Source organism: Lolium rigidum, chromosome 1 (genome assembly GCF_022539505.1).
Source record: "Lolium rigidum isolate FL_2022 chromosome 1, APGP_CSIRO_Lrig_0.1, whole genome shotgun sequence".
Taxonomy (NCBI): Eukaryota; Viridiplantae; Streptophyta; class Magnoliopsida; order Poales; family Poaceae; genus Lolium; species Lolium rigidum.
Window position 1 is genome coordinate 6949060 of NC_061508.1, and position 7035 is coordinate 6956094.

General features: G+C 43.9%; 1 long non-coding RNA gene and 1 pseudogene across 1 annotated transcript; both read right to left on the bottom strand.

Annotated features, from left to right (window-relative positions):
* Window positions 1-3167: 3167 nt before the first annotated feature.
* On the bottom strand, window positions 3168-3908 carry LOC124703547 (annotated as a pseudogene).
* Window positions 3909-4806: 898 nt separating this feature from the next.
* Window positions 4807-5349, bottom strand: LOC124666702. The gene is made up of 3 exons (XR_006990992.1): window positions 5222-5349; window positions 4983-5093; window positions 4807-4889 (listed from the first exon to the last, which is right to left on the bottom strand). It is a non-coding gene; the product is annotated as an uncharacterized LOC124666702 (long non-coding RNA).
* Window positions 5350-7035: the final 1686 nt, after the last annotated feature.

The following is a 7035-nucleotide window of genomic DNA, read 5'->3' on the forward strand; positions in this document are numbered from 1 at the left end:
TTCTTACAACTGTATCTGAACAGACTTCAACTCATGTGTTCTTCGCAATGCGACGCGCACCACGTCACTGGAGGTGGGTGTGTCGTCGGTGAGCGCCACTACCCTCAGCCTCGAGAATGCATCCTACCCTAGACGGCTCTCAATGCCGATGTTTTTCGTGACCCACGCTTCCACATGGTTGTACTAACCATCAAACCGATAAGGTTTTCTAGGTGCCGTTTTCTATGAATCCGTAGCAACGCACGGGTATTTTTGCTAGTATAAGGCATAATTAAACTACAACTACGTATATTATACTTTGCACATGCTCATTATAATAACATTGTGCAACGTTAACAATTACTCCTTATCTGCAAGTTATATTATACTTTGCATAGAAAATACTGGCATTTCTTCCGTGCGGCCCTCATCTGCAAGCCGTGTCTCCGCATCATCTGCGACCCCGGCTTTCGCTGCTGCTACTGCGCCTTCCACGGTGCACCTCCCCTCCTTGAAAAACGCAACATTATCATGGCAAAGCAACGTGAATTCAGAATAACCATCGTCGAAGCTTTCTCCACCACCTCAAGGTGTACCGAGGGGATCCGTTTGTCCACTTCGCCTCAGACCACGTCGATGCCAGAATTCTCCCACCCGGGCTCCGACGGCCGCTCGACTACCGCCACGGCCGCGTCCCCATCCACATGGTGGAGCACGATGAGAGCCAGGGTTACCTCGTCTGGGACCCCGCCATGGGCAACTTACACGATCTATCCGAGTCGGACATCAAGTGGCTCGTCTACTCCGCCGCGGTGCTCTGCGCCGTCAATGGCTGCGACCACCTGGACTGCCACCGCGGCCCCTTCCGCGTCGTCTTCGTGGCCATCGAAGACTACATGTACATGGAATTCATACTTGCGAGCGTGTTCTCTTCACAGACGAGTGCGTGGAGCGTGCCAGACTGCCAGTATGCATTCACAACCATCGCAAACCCAATGCCCAGAACATGCAGCGAGTGGGATGTGCAGCACCCTTCTGCGAACCCTAGCTTAATTCCGATTACGCCCAACAGGCCAACCCCCTCCGGAAACATGATATGCATGTATCAACTCCATGTACAGCTACAAGTCAAATGAAGAAAAAAACTGCATGTACAACCACGATCTAGTACAAGCTAATATAAGCCTTTTATACAAAAAAAAAAGGTAGTATATGAGCCTACGTACATCAACTCCAGCCAAGTGTATTATGCGATCTTGTATCAGCCTGCATCGACTCCATCTACAGCCACGAGCCTGCATCAACTCCACGTACATCCACGATAAACTGCCAAAGTATTATGCGATCAACTATTAGGATGCATCAACTCCATGTACAGCCACAAGTTAAAAGAACAGAGAACTGCGCGTACAACCACGATCTTTCACAAGCTAGTATAAGCATGCATCAACTGCATGTACAACCACGACATACTAGCAAAGTTCATATATACTCCGCGCAGTTTTATTTTGTAGTGTACAAAGATCGAGAACTATGCTGATAGGTCAATAGAGTAGACAAAAATCAACAGTGGCATGTTCATATATTTGCTCCCACTATTGAATACTACTAGCTAGTACAATGGCTATATATGCTCACGCAACCAATACTTTACAAATACCAGTGGGTGCATTCTAGACACCACCCCACTAATAATTTGTCATTAGCGGCTATATATTGTATGTCACTGATATTTTTTAAGTACTGGTGGCTTTGTAAATAATGCACACCACCCATAACTTATGATGTATATATTAGTGGTTAATCCCTTTGCAGTTATTTTTAGTGTACCATAGATCATTTACATAATATGTGCTCTTTCAGGAGTTTTCCCCTGGATCCAATGGCAAAATGACAACTATGGGCGTTTATGTGCGCGATGTCATCCTTGGTCAGGTATATCTCTTAAATTTTGCTCCTATTTCTTTCATTTGACGTAACTATACTGCAAGGATGCTATTACAGTTATTTATAGTTACCCAACGACATCCAAGGGCTTACATGATTGACATACTATTTTCTGAACCTAAGTGCAATTACTGTTTCTTGAATCTCACCTGTTGATTTGGCATACTGAGCGGAAATTTCAATTGTGGAGTTGCTTTAAGAGGAGACATCATCTCTTCCACCAGTAACCACTTTGTATAAGGTTTGTCATGATATGTTACTTGAATGTTCTTTTCCCTTTTGCCACTAGTGTTTCATATTTTCAACTAGGTGAAGGATTCATTGCACATTAAAACGATGCGTGCTTTTGAGATGCTTTGATTTGTAGGCTGTGTCATCTTGTTTCTTTCTTGGTTCGAGATTCTATTATTTTCCTTTTCGTCCATGCTTTATGCTCTGGAAAAGATATTTGTGTGTATTTTACCAAGAGAATCAAATCCGTTTCCTTAAAGGAGAAAGGAGGTCCAGTGTGTAATAAGCATCTTATAACTGGAATCTGTTGAACTTTTTTCTAGGTCCTAGTCAGAGCATTCTGTTATATTATAGTCGGTAACTCTGACAAATTTTGACGAATGGATTAGCATTGTCCAATAGTTCATAGTTTTTATTGCCCATGCAAGGTAGCTGAAAATTAGTACCAGATTGACTTGCTAGTTTTTTGGTTGAGCCAAGACATTGGTGAAACTCTTTGGTTTCATGAGGTATCCTCAATGAACGAGGCGCAATGCAATAATGGTCATTTTGGCTAGTTTTGATTTTGGCAAACAAATCATTCCAATTTATTTTTTACGGTCACAGTTCATCTTCATGTCTGAATGTTAAAGAGCCACAATAGCTGAGAACACCTCAGTTCCAAGCCGACATGCTCGTATGCCAAACTCAACAGAGCAAATGAACCTCACAATCATAGGCAGTTATCATTGTTTGTTGATGAGTTGGATGTTATTTTCTAGTACTCCCTCTGATTCATTTTACTTGACACTAGTATGGATGTACCTAGAACTAAAACATGTCTAGATACACCTGTATCAGAGGCAACTAATATGGATGTACTACTTTTCTGTGCCATTATTCTGATAATTTCCAGTTGAGAATATCATTCACACGTTTGGGAAACTAATTTTCCTTGTCATTCATTGTTTCTTGGCAGTACTACTTCGACAGTCTTCTTCCACGAGTGCCTCTCCTAATTTTGCGACAGGTCACTGCCCATCTTGAGAAGATGAAGCTCCCAACAAAACAGTCAGGAATCACTGGGGATTCTAGTCGCCTTGGTTCAGATGATACTGCCCGGAGGCCACCTTCGGTAAAGGCTTCTTTGTCTGTCTCTTTTGGTCAGCGTGCTCCGCACCGTGCATCCACAAGGGGCTCATCCCCAGTCCGAAAGACACTGCCATCTATACGTGAAAGGGAAAGGAGTCACGATGGTGGTAGTGCAAGATCTCCACCCAGGAAGCACCGGAGTCAAAGTCGTGAGCGTAGCCGTGACACTGAGAGGGACCGTTCAGATCGTGACCGTGGTAGGTACAAGGACAGGGAGCAAGGTCGGCAGAGCCGTGATGACAGAGACCGTGATTACCGCCGCTCAAGCTATTCAGAAAGGGATGTTGAGAGGCGAGGCCATGATAGGAGGGACAGGGACTCTGACCGAAATGGACGCTCCAGCGCCCGCAGAAGCAGGAGCAGGAGTCCAAGCCGCGGCAGAACCAATGGCGACAGCCATCGGTCTAGCCCGTTTGGTAAAGCACCAGAGTCATCCAACCTGGCAAAGCTGAAGGATCTGTATGGCGACGCAACAAATGCAAAGGACGATGCTGGCGATGATAGAGCTCGCAGGGATTCTGGAACCGAAGAGGTGATCAGATTGGGAGGTGCCAGGTGGAGGTGAGTAGGTGACTGTCAACACCAGAAACCAGGAGATTCTGTTCTTGTTGTACTAACATTGCTCTATGCTGCCAGAGATACGCAACATATGATGGGATTATTCTCCCCTGAGCTGTCATGTCTAGGGAAATGTCAAATCTGTTAGGTAGCTAAGCAATTTAGTTGCAATGCAAGAGAAACATGTCATTATGGATAGACAAGTTCTGTATCTGTGTATGCATTGTGATCTCAAACCTTTACTTTGGTTCTCCTGTCTCTGATATGCAGCCCTACGTGTTGCATGCTTTGTTGTTTTAAATGAAATTGACAGGAAATGGCTCAATTTTCTACATGAAATTGAACATTCTCGTGTTTGAGAAGTAGATCTCAATGAGTTATTTTATTGTTTGCATACATCGAAGATACAATATTCAATATTTGTATATAGAGAGAGAAGGGGTTACGTTCTTGTTTGTTCTTTTGATGCACTGAAGATTTAATGTTATTTGGCGGAGAGGTTCTTTCTTGTTAGCTCTTTCAATGCATACCTCGAAGTTATAAATTGACTACGGGTATTACATATGGGGAAAAGTTTCTACAGGCTTGATGAAATTTGATACAGGCTATGAACAAATAAAAGAACAACTGAAAGAAGAGTACCATAACCAGCTACGACCTAGACCGATCATGCTTCATTTCGTTTTGTGGTGAGCCCACAGCAGCTGTGGCAATGCGACTTCCCTCGGGCAGGAGTTCAGCTTCGCTCTCCAGTTCTCATTCCCTGTCATCAGCGAAGACAGCCATGATCCAGTGTAGCCGATGGAGAGGCCACTGGGTGCTATACATCCCATGCAAACATGCACCGCACTGTTAGGTGGGATGCCATGCCATATAGCTGGCCATTTGTAGACTCGGTTGCATCTGACGCTCACCGCTGCTCCAAAATTCAGGGATTAATACCTTGCAGGAAGACGATCGAACCGAACCTGTTTTGGCCTGCGCCGGGACTAGTGATCTGTCCTCCCCTTGCTGACCAAACTCTTGACCTGCAACAGAGGTGCCTGCTTTGCCAAAGTTAGGCACTGTATTCCTGAAGAGAAACAACATCGTATAGACATACAGCGCCCTCCTATTTTCAGTTGAGAACCGAATACCTGCATTAGTGCAGTTTGTGTAGTCTGAAGCTGGAAATAAGCGATGGAACGGTAGCAGACAGATGTCTGTTACGCTTGTCCAGCCCTGCACCCACATACCTAACGTCTTCCCTGAACTCTCTCAGACAATCAGACATTCTGCATCAGATTTAAGCAGAAGTTCTCTCATAGAAACAGTGTCTTAGATCCCAAAGGAATGATAGTTATATATGTACATGAGTAGTTTGCTAGAATTTTACCTGCTTGGTGGAAGATGTCTGCAAAAATCACATGGGTTACACCGTGGGTACTGGTGTAAATATCAGCAGTGCCTCATGGTATGCAGCATAGTGTTTTTGTACCAGACTGGACTGCTGTTGGTAAAAAGTACATCAGCACTGAATGATGGTGAGATGCTAAATCCGGCTGTAACCAACTTCTTTCTCAGTGGCAGTTCTTCGAATTTGACTTCTCAAACTTTCAATCACACCCCACCTATTTGATGCTACATTTACACTGATCAGGTGCAGATAAGGCATTTTAGCAGAAGGATTCGTGGCAATTAACTGACTCGCCGCATGCTCTGCCAACTTATCAGTGCCACTCAATTTGCAATTGCTCAGGAGTGAAGTCCATATCGCTGAATCAGGTTCAAATGGCATTGACTTTACTAACCGTTCAGCCTCCTGAAGCATGCCTCTCCTAGAAAATAGGTCTACCATGCAAGCATAGTGCGTTATGTTAGGCACAATGCCATAATCACGTGGCATCGCATTGAAGAAATGCTTTGCTTCGTCCAAAAGGCTCATGTGATTACATGCAGACAATACACCAAGAAATGTGATTTCATCAGGATCACCTTGCGCCTTCTTCATATTCTCAAACATTTCAATTGCATTCTGACCAAGACTATTGAATGCATATCCGTGAATTATTGTATTCCATGTAACCACATCTCTCTTAACCATCTGATCGAAAATACTTTGTGCTGTCAACATTTCCCCACATTTGGAATATAGGCTAATAAGTGAATTCTGAATTAGCAAACATAACTCGAGTCCAAGCTTGATAGCTGTGGCATGAAACATCTGACCATGAACCATCATAGAATGATGAGAAAAGCAGCTCATGAGGCTAGAGACAACTGACTCGCTTGGGCCTATATTTGATAATAGCATTCTCTTGTACAACTTAAGAGCATCACTAGCTAAACCATTCTGAGCAAGCCCGGTAATCAAACAGCTCCAAGTCACTGAATCATGAGCAGGCGATTCATTGAAGAGCTTGTAAGCTTCGGTAACCATGCCTTGATGAAGCAAGCCAGCTATCATCACATTATAAGTGACAACGGTCCTTTTGTGCATCCTATGGAAAAGGTCCAGAGCATCATCCAGATATCCTTCTTTCATGTAACCAAAGAGCAGAGTTGTGCAACACATCACATCTTTCTTGGGCATACTATAGAACAAACCCTGTGCCTTATCAAGATTTCCGTTGTCTATGAACCATGACATCAAAGCAGTAGCTGATTCAACATTCTTCTCAGGCATCTTTGAGTATAGCTCAGTAGCATCAGCAATTCTCCCATCTCTGATATAGCCATTAATCATCGAGTTCCATGAGAACTTGTCTCTGTCAACCATGGAGTCAAATAGTTTTCTAGCCTCATCAATCTTGTGTGCATAAATATATCCAGATATGATGGAATTCCATGAACTAACATGTTTCCTGTCCATTTTATCAAATTCCAACCGTGCTTCTTCAATATCTAAGGAGTTACAGTACATTGCAACCAATGATGCCTCGATAATCAGGTCGAGAACGAATCCAGACTTGACAGAAAACCCATGAATGCATCTGCCTCCTTCGCTACTTTTCAGGCCAGCATAGGCGTTCACAACCTTAACAAGAACTGCACTTGTCACTTCTTCCCCAACCCTCATCAAACTATTGAAAAGTTCAAGTGCCTCTCTGAATTGCTGGTGGTGGACAAGTCCTCCTATCATGACACACCAGGACACAGAATTCTTCACGGGCATCGAGTTAAACAGCTCCAGTGCAAGCTCCATCTCAT